The following is an 18285-nucleotide window of genomic DNA, read 5'->3' as shown; positions in this document are numbered from 1 at the left end:
GAGGATTGGTCGAGGCAGAGACTATTGCAGCTTTCAAAAGAGTAGGAGTGATTTGAAGGAGAGAAAGGGATCAGGCCGCAGGGAGAAATGAGAGCATGGGATTAGCTGTGAATTATTCTGGAAAAGGCACAGCCAAGGATTGAATGGCCTCCTTCTCTGAGGTATATCTCTCTGGTTCCAAGCGGCATGAACTCGGGGTTAGAACTAGAAGCATGAGGGAGAGGGGCAAGAGTTAAGAGAACATAGGATGCATTATCACAAGGGCCTGCTGAAATCAATCAGAATTTATGAGGGAATCTAACACTTGAACAAAATATTAATGGGTACAGGGTTAAGAAAGGAAATGGCATTGGAGCAGAGCGTCAGTATGAAGTTAGAGGCAGCAAACACAAAAGGGGCTGAATGGTCCCATCCTGCATTGGAACCTGTAGAAATCTCTGATAGTGTTTAGGATCTGGAATGCACTGTCTGAGAGTGTGGTGGAGGCAGGTTCAGTGAGTGTTTAGGATCTGGAATGCACTGTCTGAGAGTGTGATGGAGGCAGGTTCAGTGAGTGTTTAGGATCTGGAATGCACTGCCTGAGAGTGTGATGGAGGCAGGTTCAGTGAGTGTTTAGGATCTGGAACGCACTGTCTGAGAGTGTGATGGAGGCAGGTTCAGTGAGTGTTTAGGATCTGGAATGCACTGTCTGAGAGTGTGATGGAGGCAGGTTCAGTGAGTGTTTAGGATCTGGAATGCACTGTCTGAGAGTGCGGTGGAGGCAGGTTCAGTGAGTGTTTAGGATCTGGAATGCACTGTCTGAGAGTGCGGTGGAGGCAGGTTCAGTGAGTGTTTAGGATCTGGAATGCACTGTCTGAGAGTGCAGTGGAGGCAGGTTCAGTGAGTGTTTAGGATCTGGAATGCACTGTCTGAGAGTGTGGTGGAGGCAGGTTCAGTGAGTGTTTAGGATCTGGAGTGCACTGTCTGAGAGTGTGGTGGAGGCAGGTTCAGTGAGTGTTTAGGATCTGGAGTGCACTGTCTGAGAGTGTGGTGGAGGCAGGTTCAGTGAGTGTTTTGGATCTGGATTGCACTGTCTGAGAGTGTGGTGGAGGCAGGTTCAGTGAGTGTTTTGGATCTGGAATGCACTGTCTGAGAGTGTGGTGGAGGCAGGTTCAGTGAGTGTTTAGGATCTGGAATGCACTGTCTGAGAATGTGGTGGAGGCAGGTTCAGTGAGTGTTTAGGATCTGGAGTGCACTGTCTGAGAGTGTGGTGGAGGCAGGTTCGGTGAGTGTTTAGGATCTGGAGTGCACTGTCTGAGAGTGTGGTGGAGGCAGGTTCAGTGAGTGTTTAGGATCTGGAATGCACTGTCTGAGAGTGTGGTGGAGGCAGGTTCAGTGAGTGTTTAGGATCTGGAATGCACTGTCTGAGAGTGTGGTGGAGGCAGGTTCAGTGAGTGTTTAGGATCTGGAATGCACTGTCTGAGAGTGCGGTGGAGGCAGGTTCAGTGAGTGTTTAGGATCTGGAATGCACTGTCTGAGTGTGTGGTGGAGGCAGGTTCAGTGTGTGTTTAGGATCTGGAATGCACTGTCTGAGAGTGTGGTGGAGGGAGGTTCAGTGAGTGTTTAGGATCTGGAATGCACTGTCTGAGAGTGTGGTGGAGGCAGGTTCAGTGAGTGTTTAGGATCTGGAATGCACTGCCTGAGAGTGTGGTGGAGGCAGGTTCAGTGAGTGTTTAGGATCTGGAATGTACTGTCTGAGAGTGCGGTGGAGGCAGGATTAAGCAAGGCCTTTAAAAGAGAACTGGATAATTATCTGAAAAGAAACATTTGCAGGTCTATGGGAAAAGCTGAGCTAATGGGACGATGTGTGTTGTGCTTCCAGAGACCCGGCACAGACACGATGGGCCGAATGGCCTCCTTCTGTGCTCTGACCATTCTATGATTCTACACTCAGTCGGATATTAATGTACATTAGACTAGAATGAGGCAGTCATCATCTTTTAGTTAAGAAATACTACAGAACCTGCTATAAAACAAATCTCATGTTGATCTCACGAGTTAAAGAGCAAAGTAACAGGGATCATTAACAACAGAAAGTGAATTCCATTTTACCCTACTTTCCATGACTGTTCTTCAGATTAAATCAGAAAAAAAATATTTCTCTTTAAAGATAATTTTGTTTGAATAACACATTCAAACCATTTACCAAGAATCTAAGAGACTTGCAGACTGATTCTGAAGATTGTATTTAATGGACGAATGAGATTTCGCTCTTGTATCCGGGGAAAGCTTTGTCAGGGAACGAGACGTTTGCCAGGAATTGCTGTGTGTGATTGGTTAGTGAGGGGCTAATAATCTGTTCTCATCTCTCCCAGGGTCTGTTGTATTGGTTGTATTTTTGTGAACGGTGCAAGGAGGCACAGAGGGAAACTGAATGATTCAGCATTGCCAGTGTCGGGAGGAGCTGGGCTGGGGAATGGTGGGGGGGAAGGAGGGGGGTGGTGTTCAGACTGTGTTTCCTGTGAGCCCCCCTTCACTGACCCCTTGTCACTGATTCCCCAACCAGGGCAGGGATTCCTTCCCGATTCACCGTCTCAAAGCTGTTCAGAATTGTTTTATTTGTTCTCAGGATGTGGGCACTGCTGGAAGGCCAACATTTATTACCCATCCCTCGTTACCCTTGAGTTCCATTAGTTTAGTTTAGAGATACAGCACTGAAACAGGCCCTTCGGCCCACCGAGTCTGTGCCGACCATCAACCACCCATTTATACTAATCCTACACTAATCCCAGATTCCTACTACATCCCCACCTGTCCATCTAATTCCCTACGACCTACCCATACTAGGGGCAATTTTATAATGGCCAATTAACCTATCAACCTGCAAGTCTTTGGCATGTGGGAGGAAACTGGAGCACCCGGAGGAAACCCACGCAGACACAGGGAGAACTTGCAAACTCCACACAGGCAGTACCCAGAATCGAACCCGGGTCCCTGGAGCTGTGAGGCTGCGGTGCTAACCACTGCGCCACTGTGCCACCTAAATCTGCTCTTGACCTTCTCTGCTCCGGTGGGAACAGTCCCAGTACAGGAACAGGAGGAGGCCATTCAGCCCCTCTACCCTGTTACACAGGAACAGGAGGAGGCCATTCAGCCCCTCTACCCTGTTACACAGGAACAGGAGGAGGCCATTCAGCCCCTCGAGCCTGTTACACAGGAACAGGAGGAGGCCATTCAGCCCCTCTACCCTATTACACAGGAACAGGAGGAGGCCATTCAGCCCCTCTACCATGTTACACAGAAACAGGAGGAGGCCATTCAGCCCCTCTACCCTGTTGCACAGGAACAGGAGGAGGCCATTCAGCCCCACGAGCCTGTTACACCGGAACAGGAGGAGGCCATTCAGCTCCTCAAGCCTGTTACACCGGAACAGCAGGAGGCCATTCAGCCCCTCTAGCCTGTTCATCCTTTCAATGAGATCACGGCTGATTTGTGACCTAACTCCATAAACCCGCCTTTGCCCCAAATCTCTTTACACCTTTGGTAAACTAAAATCTATCAATTTCAGATTTAAAATCTACAATTAATCCAGCATTGATTGCCGTTTGTGGAAGAAAGTTCCAAACTTCTCCCACCTTTTGTGTGTAGAAGTGTTTCCTAATTTCACTCCTGAAAGGTCTGGCTCTAGCTTTTAGACTTTGCCCCCTAGTCCTAGATTCCCCAACTAGTGAAAATAGTTTCTCTCTATCAACCCCATCAGTTTTCCATAATATCTTGAAAACTTCAATTAAATAACCCCTTAACCTGCACAATTCCAGGGAATACAACCCGAAATTGTGTAATCCCTCCTCGTAATTTAACCCTTGGAGTCCAGGTAGCATTCTGGTAAATCTACACTGCACTCTCTCCAAGGCCAATAAATCCTTCCTAAGGTGTGGTACCCGGAATTGAACATAGAACCTGTACCAAGTTTTTGTGTTGATTTTGATATCCCTTGCAAGTTTTTTTCATACTCCCATTGCGTATCCCAAGACTGTCCTCATCATTATAGTTTCCCAGTCAGGAAACTATCCAGGTGAATCTACACCATCCTCTCTCTGTGGCTTTAATCTCCTTTCTATAACAGGGTGCAAAACTGCCCCCAGTCTCTAATTGTGGACTAACTAGTGTTTGCAGAACATACCATTATATTCTTACACTTGTACATTGCGCCCTTTTTATAAAACCCAATGATTGGTCTTTGTGCCAACCTGTCACTCTTCACATATCACAGATGCAATGAAAAACATAAATACAAATATGCCAATATCTCTGGTTGGTTTCCTCTAACCCATGACAAGTTTTAGAAATGTGCTGAGCAACCGGGGGAATCTTTAATAGACTTCAAACCCCCTTCTATTTCATCTACCCTTTCAGTTAGAATATTGTTGAAATTGAGATGCCTTTTCCACCTGCCCATCATTTTCAACTGCAAGTCCAAACAAAAATAGTCCATAATTACAACAGAATGGAGATTGACATCACTCACAGAGTCCAAGTAGAGCAGCTAATGACACCAACAATGTTCTCAACCCTCTTGGTCTGAATTCAGGGAGATTGATGGCAGGGGCTGTGGTGACTTTGTGTTCTCGGTGAGGGTGTTGACCTGTCCTCTCACCTAGTGCCTTGTCTCTTGTATCTCAGAGTCACTGGGACATATCACTAACAGCACAGTCACTCCCTCTGCTCCACAGCCAGTTTGAAAACACATTGTTTAACATTCTGAGCACAATGTTACTGGCACCTGGACTTGCAAGCCAAGTTTAAATTCCTGCATCTACAAGATTTGTCATTTGGTGCTTTCTACAGTTTGCAGGCTGTCTAATGATTAGGAGAGGTCAGATTTGCTGAAACTTGAGCACAATTGGAAAGATTTAAATGATTTAATTGGGACCAATTCTGTTGGAATATGTTGCCCAGGATTGTTGCCTGTTGCCTTTATCTGAGTCAGTTTGATGACCATTTTCAATTTTCAGTCATCAAGGGCTGACTTGTATAGGGAGTTGGATTACTGGAGAGATACGTGTGCAGGCACTTTTAGTTTTAAACAGGCTTATTAAATATAAAAACAGCTCTGTTTCGAAGCCCAGGCTTAAATGATTTGAAAACAATCCGTGTTTATCTTGGCTCCTGTCTGATTTAATTCAAACTGTTCCTTTAGCTGGCATACAACACAGAACTCAAACAGAAAGTGTGGCAACTGCCTCTTAGTAAAGGTAAATGAGATTCAGTTACAGTTCAGCAAATAAACTCCCTGACTTTTTACATTTAGTTTATGGTTAATGACCAGCTCATTGCCTCAATTAATAAAACAGCAGAAAGCCAAACTCAAAATGAAAAGAAGCATTATCAGCATGAAACTCATTATATTTAATAACAGCCAGCCAGAGAGAATTAAAATCTACATTTATCAAATGTCTTTCACAATAAGTGCAGCATTAATAAGTCTGCTTGAAATTTATAACAAGATGTTGTTTAAAATAGACAATATGTATTCATGAGGAATGTCAGGCAGCCCCTAGTGTGGAACCCCTTTACATTTTCGAGTATACCTCGGTCTTGATCAGTTTGAAAATTTTACCTCCATAATGTTCTGGAATGTTTGGCAATGTTTGTCTCTTTGTGAAACACTCTATTTACCACTAAACCAGGAGTTATACACTCAGCAGCTTCAGGGAAAACAATGAGCCAGAGGAGGAGATGGTCAGTTATTGAGTGTTTCACTCCGCCAGTGAAACAGTGCAAGGAACCTCCACTTAACCAGCAAAAGACAAGAAAGAAATTCTATGTGGAAACTAGACAACCCCTTTGATACCTGTTGAACCAGGCAGACCATAATACTATAGTTGATGTTCGAGGTACATTATATACAAGACTGGATGTCTGGCAGGGAAATGAAAGGCTTTAAAATAGATCAAGGGGGCCAGAGACATATAATAACAGGTCATAACAGTGAACAATTTGTACATGGCAGTCGAACCTGTAAAACATTGTTTTACTATATACAATAAAAACCTTTCATCCCACTTCCTGTCAACCTTTCCCTGTGTCTGTATTTTTAATAGAAACTGCCCACGTAAATTTGTCAGAAGAGACTGTTCGCTAAAGTTGAAGTCATGGAATTGAAGGCAAATTACTGAGCTGGTTAGGAAAATGGATGAGTGGCAGGACACAGAGGGTAGGGAGAATGGGCAGGATGTGACTAGTTTTGTCCCACAAGGATCTGTGTTGGGGCCTCAACTATTCACCGTATTTATTAATAACTTAGATGATGGGATAGAAAGGCACATATCCAAGTTTTCCAATGACACAAAGATAGGCAGCACTGTAAGCAGTACAGATGAAAGCATAAAATTACAAAGAGACGTTGATAGATTAAGTGAATGGGTAAAACTGTGGCAAATAGATTTCAATGTAGGAAAATGTAGGGTCATCCACTTTGCAACTAAAAATGGTACAACAGGGAACTGAAAAGCTAGAAACAGTGACTGTCCAAAGAGACTTGGGGGACTCCAGGTACACAGATTATTAAAATGTCATGCTGGCCTTGTATTCTAGAGGACTAGAATTCAAGGGGTTGAAGTCATGATTCAGCTGTACAAAGCTCTGGTTAGACCATACCTGGAGTTACTGGGAGCAGTTCTGGGTACCACACCTCAGGAAGGATATATTGGTCTTGGAGGGAGTGCAGTGTAGATTTACCAGAGTGGTACAGGACTCCAAGGGTTAAATTACGAGGAGAGATTACACAAACTCATACCACCCTTCTCTCACCTTTACATGGTCCATCTCTGACACTTCCCTTCCCTTCCTCGACTTCTCTGTCTCCATCTCTGGGGATAGGTTGTCTACCAATATCCATTATAAGCCCACTGACTCCCACAGCTACCTCGACTACACTTCTTCACACCCTACCTCCTGTAAGGACTCCATTCCATTCTCCCAGTTTCTCCGTCTCCGACGCATCTGCTCTGATGATGCTACCTTCCATGACGGTGCTTCTGATATGACCTCCTTTTTCCTCAACCGAGGATTTCCCCCCACTGTGGTTGACAGGGCCCTCAACCGTGTCCGACCCATTCCCCGCACCTCTACCCTCACCCCTTCCCCTCCCTCCCAGAACCGTGACAGGGTTCCCCTTGTCCTCACTTTTCATCCCACCAGCCTCCATATCCAAAGGATCATCCTCCGCCATTTTCGCCACCTCCAGCGTGATGCCACTACCAGTCGCATCTTCCCCTCCCTTCCCCTGTCAGCATTCCGAAGGGATCGTTCCCTCCGTGACACCCTGGTCCACTCCTCCATTACCCCCACCACCTCGTCCCCGTCCCAGGGCACCTTCCCTTGCAATCGCAGGAGGTGTAATACCTGCTCATTTACCTCCTCTCTCCTCACTATCCCAGGCCCCAAACACTCCTTTCAGGTGAAGCAGCGATTTACTTGTACTTCTTTCAATGTAGTATACTGTATTCGCTGCTCACAGTGTGGTCTCCTCTACATTGGGGAGACCAAGCGCAGACTGGGTGACTGCTTTGCGGAACATCTCCGCTCAGTCCGCAAGCAGGACCCTGAGCTTCCGGTTGCTTGCCATTTCAACACTCCCCCCTGCTCTCATGCTCACATCTCTGTCCTGGGATTGCTGCAGTGTTCCAGTGAACATCAACGCAAGCTCGAGGAACAGCATCTCATCTACCGATTAGGCACACTACAGCCTGCCGGACTGAACATTGAGTTCAATAATTTCAGAGCATGACAGCCCCCCACTTTACTTTCATTTTTAGTCATTTTTAGTTATTTTTTCTTCCTTTTTTTTTTACATTCCTTTTTACATTTTTTACAATCTTTTTTTGCATTTATTTCATTTCATCTTAGTTTGTTCAGTTTGCTTACCCACTGTTTTTTTCAGGTTGTTTTTCTTCAGGTTTGCAGTTGCTGCTGTTCAATATTCAGTATATTCACACCTAATCTGTACTAATGCTTTGTCTTTCAACACACCATTAACATATTGTTTGCCTTTGCTCCGTGACCTTTTGGTCAGCTATGTGGCCTGGTCCAATCTGCACCTTCTCCTTTGTTATCTCTTGCCCAACCCCCACCTCACTTGTTTATAATCTGTGACTTTTCTAATATTTGTCAGTTCCGAAGAAGGGTCACTGACCCGAAACATTAACTCTGCTTCTCTTTCCACAGATGCTGCCAGACCTGCTGAGTGAATCCAGCATTTCTTGTTTTTGTTTCAGATTTCCAGCATCCGCAGTATTTTGCTTTTATTACACAAACTCATGTTGTATTCCCTGGAATTGAGAAGGTTAAGAAGTAATTTGAACAATGTTTTAAAGATACTACTGGGAAAAGGCAGGTATATAGAAACTATTTCCACTGGTTGGGGAGTCTAGGTCTAGGGGGCATAGTGAAGTTAGGAAACATTTCTACGTGCAAAGAGTGATAGAATTTTGGAACTCTCATCCGTAAATGGCAATTGATTCTAGATTAATTATTAATTTTAAATATGAGATTGATAAATTTTTGTTAACCAAAGTTATTAAGGGATATGGGGCAAAGGCTGCAGATCAGCCATGATCTCATTGAATGATGGAACAGGCTCGAGGGGCTGAATGGCCTACTCCTGTTCCTGTGTTATGCTATGTGTAATTGCATCATCCCACCAGTGGTGGAGGTATAGTGCCTTAGTTTTGAATCTCCCTGGGCTGCACAGCACAGTATTGTCGTTCCCAAATTATCATAAACTTTGCTATTTAACTATATTAACGATATATTGAATCATTGTGAACCTTAGCTCAGTTGGTAGTACTCTCATCTCTGGGTTTAAGCCCCACTCTAGAGCCCTGAATGTATAATGTAGGCTGACACTGTCAGAGGTGCCATCCTTCGAATGTGATGTTATCCTGAGCCCTATCTGCTCTCCTCAAATCAGATCCCAGTTCAAAGAAAAGCAAAGGTTTTCTTCCTGATGTTCTGGGACAATATTTATGTCTTAGCCATCATTAATAAAACAGACTATCTGGCCATTTATAACTATTGCTGTTTGTGGAATCTCGCTGTGCATAACATGGATGCTGTGTTTCCTACATTACAACACTTCATAAGTACTTGGGTCACTGACCTGAAATGTTAACTCTACTTCTCTCTCCACAGATGCTGCCAGACCTGCTGAGTATTTCCAGCATTTCTTGTTTCTATTTCAAAAGTACTGAATTGCCTGTGAAGTGTTTTGCGATGTTGTGAAGTTGTGAAAGATGCTAAATAAAAGCAGGCCTTTCTTTAATGTATAAAAATAAGGACCGAGTGTCTGATTTTGAAATGGGGGCTGAATTATGTCTGTGCGTCCTGGTCACATTAACCCCTGTCCTCTACTCCCACTTCACTTGGTCCTGACTCCCTGGATCGCAAACCTCTTCTACACACAGATATACTGGGCGGAATTTTCTGCTGTGGTGATATTAGTAAGACCATATGTTCAGCAAACCCTGGCGGGGGATCTTCTGGAAGAGTGGATTAGAAATCGCACAGAAGGAGGCCATTTGGCCGATCATGCCCATGCCAGCTCTTTGAAAAAGCTTTCCAATTAGTCCCACCCCCTGCTCTTTCCTCACAGAAACTATATCGCATTGAAACTATACACTGAAGCTCCCGACACACCAAATGACTCATTTATCATTTCAATGAACACCCCTGCCTGTTATCTTTAACTGTTTTTAACTCCTAATATTTATTTAAGATTGTTGCTCTTTGGGTTGGTTATTTAGTGTTTAATGAGCAGCCATTCTCCCTTACTGATTCATGTTTATTGAGCGTGTGTGTTAAGCATAGATTACAAGTGGTAATGAAATATGACCCAGGATTGTAAACCTAAACCCACGGGTCCCAATTTATATATTCAGAAAATGCAACCCCCTTGTGTTTTTAAGATTCCTTTAAGGCTGAGACAACATTAAACTTTATTAGAAGGTGAATCTTGAGTGAGCAGTCTGGATGATGTGCATCTGATCAAATACTGATAGGTTAAATGGTTAAAATCAATATCAGCAACTCTGAGGAACTGAATCTATAATCCATTTTCCCTATTCTACAACCCACTTGCCCCATTCTGTAACACACAATGAGTCAGCAGTGATCAAAGTGGGGGTTAATTCGCAAAGTTTTTGATCTCTGCTGACATGTGCTGGCATTACCTAATGGTTTTGGTTAGTATCTCTGTGGGTAGTGGGAATATTCCTGGAGATTACAATGTTGCATAAAGGTGTAAATCATTGCTGGAATTTCTGTGTTATTATAATGGTGTATATCACAGATAGGTCACCAGTACAGTGCATGTTTTCAGCCAATTCCCATCCATTCACCTTGAATTTTCCAAAATTCCCTCGATTTGGGGAAGGTTCTGTTAGATTGGAAAATAGCGAATGTAACTTCTTTATTCAAAAAGGGAGACAGAAAGCAGGAAACTACAGACCAGTTAGCTTAACATCTGTCTTCGGGAAAATGTTAGAAGCTATTGTTAAAGAAGGTATAGCAGGGCATTTAGAAAAATTTAAGGTAATCAGGCAGAGTCAACATGGTTTTGTGAAAGGGAAATCATGTTTAACCAATTTATTGGAGTTCTTTGAGGGAGTTACATGTGCTGTGGATAAAGGGGAACCGAAGGATGTATTGTACTTAGATTTCCAGAAGGCATTTAATAAGATGCCACATCAAAGGTTATTGCAGAAAATAAAAGCTCATGGTGTAGGGGGCAACATATTAACATAGATAGAAGATTGGCTAGCTAACAGGAAACAGAGAGTAGGCATAAATGGGTCATTTTCTGGTTGGCAAGATGTAACGAGTGGTGTGCCACAGGGATCAGTGCTGGGGCCTCAACTTTTACAATTTATATAAATGACTTAGATGGAACTGTATAAAATGCTAGTTAGGCCACAGCTGGAGTACTGTGTACAGTTCTGGTCACCACACTATAGGAAGGATGTGATTACACTGGAGAGGGTGCAGAAGAGATTCACCAGGATGTTGCCTGGGCTGGAGCATTTGAGCTATAAAGAGAGACTGAAAAGGCTAGGGTTGTTTTCCTTGGAGCAGCAAAGGCTGAGGAGGGATATGATTGAGGTATACAAAGTTGAGGGGCATAGATAGGGTAGATAGGAAGGAAGTTTTTCCCTTAGTGGAGGGGTCAATAACCGGGGGCATAGATTTAAGGTAAGAGGCAGGAGGTTTAGAGGGGATTTGAGGAAATATTTTTTCACCCAGAGGGTGGTTGGAATCTGGAACACACTGCCTGAAGGGGTGGTAGAGGCAGGAACCCTCACAACATTTAGGAAGTATTTAGATGAGCACTTGAAATGCCAGAGCATACAAGGCTACGGGCCAAGTGCTGGAAAATGGGATAGGAATAGTTAGGTGCTTCATGGCTGGCACAGAACGGATGGGCCGAAGGGCCTGTTTCTGTGCTGCATAACTCTATTACTCTTTGACCGAGAGGGTTGGAGGAGAATTTCCTCTAACTCTGCCTTGTTGGACTGCTCGGGGAGGTAAGCTGCTTTCTTTCTGTTCTTTTTCTTTCCTTTTCATGTATTTATCTAATTCCCTTTTGAAAGTTATTATTGAATCTGCTTCCACCATCCTTTCAGGCAGCGCGTTGCAGATCACAACAACTCTGGATAAAAAGCATCTCCTCATCTCTCCATCTGATTCTTTTGCCAATTATCTTAAATCTGTGTCCTCTGGTTACCGACTGTTTCTCCTGATTTACTCTGTCAATATCCCTCATAATTCTGAACAGCTCTATCAAATTTCCCCTTAACCTTCTCTGCTCTAAGGAAAGCAATCCCAGTTTCTCCATCTCTCCAGATTAACTGAAATCTGTCATCCTTGGTATCATTCTAATAAATCTCCTCTGCCCCCTCTCCAAAGCCTTGCCATCCTTCCCAAAGCACACTGCCCAGAATTGGACTCAATACCCCAGCTGAAACCAATCTTGTGAATCTAGAGAAATGATCAAGTCTGGTGAATAATAAACAGAACAAGGCCAGAAGACTTACACTTTGTGTAAGTGTCCGAGCAGAAATGTTGAGGTTGCCGGCTGTGTGACTTTCACTGGCGTTACCATCGCTGAAACTCACCATCAACATCCTGAAGCTGGGAATCCTGTGGTGAGTAACTCACCTCCTGTCTCCCCAAAGCCTGTCCACCATCTACAAGGCACAAGTCAGGAGTGTGATGGAATACTCTCCACTTGCCTGGATGACTGCAGCTCCAACACCATCCAGGACAAAGCAGCCCGCTTGAATGACAGGGATCGGCACCAACATGTTGCACCACGGACATTTGACAAAATTATCGACTCAGCCACAGACATGGAGGCAATTAATCTGTATATAAAGTGTCCAGGCATTCTAATGCTATCAAAACACAGTCCAATTTAAAACGCATTTCTCCCTATTTAGAGAAATACCTGGCATTGTTTTTGCTTGCACAAGTAGTCAATGTCTGCCCACACACTTGATGTAGTGATGCTGAGAATCCAGATAGATGTCCATCTGTCAGGTGTGATCGTGATCTCTTTCCCTCGCCTCTCCCTCTCTATGTCAATCCCTATCCCCTCTCAGTGTCCAACTCTCACCCCTCTCTCTCTCCCCCTCACTGGCTGGAACGTTATGCCACCCCAGCAAGCCAGATGGTGGGGGGGCGGGGGTGGTGGTCTAAAATGGAGCGGGAGGCTCCAGGAGGCCTTCCCGACCTGCTCCCGTCACCGCCCCACTTTACGCGAGCCGCGGGGGTCGATAAACAGGCCGGCTGCCTCAGGTCAATCAAGGCCCTTTGCCCGCCTCCACGGGGATTTTACTTGTGGCAGGTGGGCGTCCAGAAGACGTGAAAGGCCACCCAGTGAAAGCTGGCGGCCTCTCAGCACCCCAGGGGTGGGCCCTGACAAACGGGCACAGGGTGCCCGATTGAGGGCCGCCCCCATATCCCCAACAACCCCCAGGACCCAAGATGCCCCCCTTCCCCCAAATGACCACCCTTGCTTTGCTGGGGCATGACCGATCTCCCCGGCGAGGCAACCCTTACATACCTTCAGTCCTGGCTCCATGTCCTCAGCTGGGCTGCAGTCCCAGCAGTGGCCACCGCTCCCAGTGGCGCTGCTGAGACTAAGAGCTGCCGGCCCACTGATTGGCCGGCAGCTCAATGAGACGGGACTTCCTCCCTCAAGCGGGTGGAAGTCCCACCTCGGAACAATTAAAGCCCAGGGACCCGTAAAATGTGGGTTGGATCCCAGGGCTGGGCGGGCCAGCTCCCCTCCGTCTAACGTAAAATACAGCCCTCTGTGTCCATCCCTCTCCCCCTCGCTCTTCCTCCTATCTCTCCCCCACTCTCTCTCCCCCCTCTCCCTCCCTTCTTCCCACTCTCTCTCCCTATTCCCCCTCCACTCGCTCTCTCCCCCCTCACTCTCCCCCTCTCTCTCTATCCCCCTCCCCCCCTCTTTGTCCGCCCCTCTCCCCCACTCTCTCACCTCTCCCTCCCTCACTGCCCACTTTCTCCCCCTCTCTCTCACCCCTCTCTTCCCTCCCTCTCCATACCCCCTCTCCCTTCCACCTCCACTCCCCTCCCTCTTCCCCCACCCCTTCCCTCTCTCTTCCCCTTCCCTCTCTCTTTCCCACTCTCCACTCTCCTTCCCCACCTCTCTCTCTCTCCCACTGTCTCTCCCTCTCCCTCTCCTTCCCGCTCCCTCACTCAGTTGCAGAGAGCGGGAGCTCCAGCCAGAGCAGCTTTGTGATTGGTCAGTATTTTCAAAAAAATTCCCAGCTGCCAGTTTCACAGCAGACAGGAGTCACGTGCGGGAACAGCGGCTTTCCAATTCTGATATGTTCGGGTTTCTCGGCAGGCTTTAAAAAAAAATCAGAACTTGCTGGAAAAACCCAAACTTTTCCTGGGTTCGGAAACCACCCTTCCTGTTCCCAGCACCTGTCAGCTGTGAGATTTCAACTGATGGCTGGGAATTCTTTTTAAAGTCAGTCTTGTCTGGAAAGAACAAAGAACAAAGAACAGTACAGCACAGGAACAGGCCATTCGGCCCTCCAAGCCTGCGCCGATCTTGATGCCTGCCTAAACTAAAACCTTCTGCACTTCCGGGGACCGTATCCCTCTATTCCCTTCCTATTCATGTATTTGTCAAGATGTCTCTTAAACGTCGCTATCGTACCTGCTTCCACCACCTCCCCCGGCAACAAGTTCCAGGCACTCACCACCCTCTGTGTAAATCACTTGCCTCGCACATCCCCTATAAACTTTGCCCCTCTCACCTTAAACCTATGTCCCCTAGTAACTGACTCTTCCACCCTGAGAAAAAGCTTCTGACTATCCACTCTGTCCATGCCGCTCATAACTTTGTAAACCTCTATCATGTCGCCCCTCCACCTCCGTCGTTCCAGTGAAAACAATCCGAGTTTATCCAACCTCTCCTCATAGCTAATACCCTCCAGACCAGGCAACATCCTGGTAAACCTCTTCTGTACCCTCTCCAAAGCCTCCACGTCCTTCTGGTAGTGTGGCGACCAGAATTGCACGCAATATTCTAAGTGTGGCCTAACTAAAGTTCTGTACAGCTGCAGCATGACTTGCCAATTTTTATACTCTATGCCCCGACCGATGAAGGCAAGCATGCCGTATGCCTTCTTGACTACCTTATCCACCTGCCTTACCACTTTCAGTGACCTGTGGACCTGTACGCCCAGATCTCTCTGCCTGTCAATACTCCTTAGGGTTCTGCCATTTACTGTATACTTCCCACCTGCATGAGACCTTCCAAAATGCATTACCTGGCATTTGTCCGGATTGAACTCCATCTGCCATTTCTCCGCCCAAGTCTCCAACCGATCTATATCCTGCTGTATCCTCGGACAATCCTCATCACTGTCCTCAACTCCACCAACCTTTGTGTCGTCCGCAAACTTACTAATCAGACCAGCTACATTTTCCTCCAAATCATTTATATATACTACAAAGAGCAAAGGTCCCAGCACTGATCCCTGCGGAACACCACTAGTCACATCCCTCCATTAAGAAAAGCACCCTTCCACTGTTACCCTCTGTCTTTTATGACTGAGCCAGTTCTGTATCCATCTTGCCAGCTCACCTCTGATCACGTGTGACTTCACATTTTGTACCAGTCTGCCATGAGGGACCTTGTCAAAGGCTTTACTGAAGTCCATATAGACAACATCCACTGCCCTTCCTTCATCAATCATCTTTGTCACTTCCTCAAAAAACTCAATCAAATTAGTGAGACACGACCTCCCTTTCACAAAACCATGCTGCCTCTCGCTAATAAGTTTGTTTGTTTCCAAATGGGAGTAAATCCTGTCCCGAAGAATCCTCTCTAATAATTTCTCTACCACTGACGTAAAACTCACCGGCCTATAATTTCCTGGATTATCCTTGCTACCCTTCTTAAACAAAGGAACAACATTGGCTATTCTCCAGTCCTCTGGGACCTCACCTGTAGCCAATGGGAAATTTCTCATTCTTGAAATTACCAGTCATGGGCGTCAAACTTTTTACCACGGACACCGGTGTCCGTGTACAGACACATTGCCGACCCCTGTCGATCAGCACCCCATCTACAAAGAACAAAGAACAAAGATAATTACAGCACAGGAACAGACCCTTCGGCCCTCCAAGCCTGCGCCGATCCAGATCCTCTCTCTAAACATGTCGCCTATTTTCTAAGGTTCTGTATCTCTTTTCTTCCTGCCCATTCATGTATCTGTCTAGATACATCTTAAAAGACTCCATCGTGCCCGCATCTACCACCTCCGCTGGCAATGCGTTCCAGGTGCCCACCACCCTCTGCGTAAAGAACTTTCCACGCATATCCCCCCTAAACTTTTCCCCTTTCACTTTGAACTCGTGTCCTCTAGTAATTGAAACCCCCACTCTGGGAAAAAGCCTCTTGCTATCCACCCTGTCTATACCTCTCATGATTTTGTACACCTCAATCAGGTCCCCCCTCAACCTCCGTCTTTCTAATGAAAATAATCCTAATCTTCTCAACCTCTCTTCATAGCTAGCGCCCTCCATACCAGGCAACATCCTGGTGAACCTCCTCTGCACCCTCTCCAAAGCATCCACATCCTTTTGATAATGTGGCGACCAGAACTGTACGCAGTATTCCAAATGTGGCCGAACCAAAGTCCTATACAACTGTAACATGACCTGCCAACTCTTGTACTCAATGCCCCGTCCGATGAAGGAAAGCATGCCGTATGCCTTCTTGGCCACTCTATTTACCTGCGTTGCCACCTTCAGGGAACAATGGACCTGAACACCCAAATCTCTCTGGACATCAATTTTCCCCAGGACTTTTCCATTTACTGTATAGTTCACTCTTGAATTGGATCTTCCAAAATGCATCACCTCGCATTTGCCCTGATTGAACTCCATCTGCCATTTCTCTGCCCAACTCTCCAATCTATCTATATTCTGCTGTATTCTCTGACAGTCCCCTTCACTATCTGCTACTCCACCAATCTTAGTGTTGTCTGCAAACTTGCTAATCAGTCCACCTATACTTTCCTCCAAATCATTAATGTATATCACAAACAACAGTGGTCCCAGCACGGATCCCTGTGGAACACCACTGGTCACACGACTCCATTTTGAGAAACTCCCTTCCACTGCTACTCTCTGTCTCCTGTTGCCCAGCCAGTTCTTTATCCATCTAGCTAGTACACCTTGGACCCCAAGCGCCTTCACTTTCTCCATCAGCCTGCCATGGGGAACCTTATCAAACGCCTTACTGAAGTCCATGTATATGACATCGACAGCCCTTCCCTCATCAATCAACTTTGTCACTTCCTCAAAGAATTCTATTAAGTTGGTAAGACATGACCTTCCCTGCACAAAACCATGTTGCCTATCACTGATGAGCCCATTTTCTTCCAAATGGGAATAGATCCTATCCCTCAGTATCTTCTCCAGCAGCTTCCCTACCACTGACGTCAGGCTCACCGGTCTATAATTACCTGGATTATCCCTGCTACCCTTCTTAAACAAGGGGACAACATTAGCAATTCTCCAGTCCTCCGGGACCTCACCCGTGTTTAAGGATGCTGCAAAGATATCTGTTAAGGCCCCAGCTATTTCCTCTCTCGCTTCCCTCAGTAACCTGGGATAGATCCCATCCGGACCTGGGGACTTGTCCACCTTAATGCCCTTTAGAATACCCAACACTTCCTCCCTCCTTATGCCGACTTGACCTAGAGTAATCAAACATCTGTTCCTAACCTCAACATCCGTCATGTCCCTCTCCTCGGTGAATACCGATGCAAAGTACTCGTTTAGAATCTCACCCATTTTCTCTGAGTCCAAGCATAACATTCCTCCTTTGTCCTTTAGTGGGCCAATCCTTTCTCTAGTTACCCTCTTTCTCCTTATATATGAATAAAAGGCTTTGGGATTTTCCTTAACCCTGTTTGCTAAAGATATTTCATGACCCCTTTTAGCCCTCTTAATTCCTCGTTTCAGATTGTTCCTACATTCCCGATATTCTTTCAAAGCTTCGTCTTTCATCAGCCGCCTAGACCTTATGTATGCTTCCTTTTTCCTCTTAGCTAGTCTCACAATTTCACCTGTCATCCATGGTTCCCTAATCTTGCCATTTCTATCCCTCATTTTCACAGGAACATGTCTCTCCTGCGCGCTAATCAACCTCTCTTTAAAAGCCTCCCACATATCACATGTGGATTTACCTTCAAACAGCTGCTCCCAATCTACATTTCCCAGCTCCTGCCGAATTTTGGTATCGTTGGCCTTCCCCCAATTTAGCACTCTTCCTTTAGGACCACTCTCGTCTTTGTCCATGAGTATTTTAAAGCTTACGGAATTGTGATCACTATTCCCAAAGTAGTCCCCTACTGAAACTTCAACAACCTGGCCGGGCTCATTCCCCAACACCAGGTCCAGTATGGCCCCTTCCCGAGTTGGACTATTTACATACTGCTCTAGAAAACCATCCTGGATGCTCCTTACAAATTCTGCTCCATCTGGACCTCTAACACTAAGCGAATCCCAGTCAATGTTGGGAAAATTAAAATCTCCTATCACCACCACCCTGTTGCTCCTACATCTTTCCATAATCTGTTTACATATTTGTACCTCTATCTCACGCTCGCTGTTGGGAGGCCTGTAGTACAGCCCCAACATTGTTACCGCACCCTTCCTATTTCTGAGTTCTGTCCATATTGCCTCACTGCTCGA

This window comes from Heterodontus francisci, chromosome 23 (genome assembly GCF_036365525.1).
Source record: "Heterodontus francisci isolate sHetFra1 chromosome 23, sHetFra1.hap1, whole genome shotgun sequence".
Lineage (NCBI taxonomy): Eukaryota > Metazoa > Chordata > Chondrichthyes > Heterodontiformes > Heterodontidae > Heterodontus > Heterodontus francisci.
Note: the sequence above shows the minus strand (reverse complement) of the source record.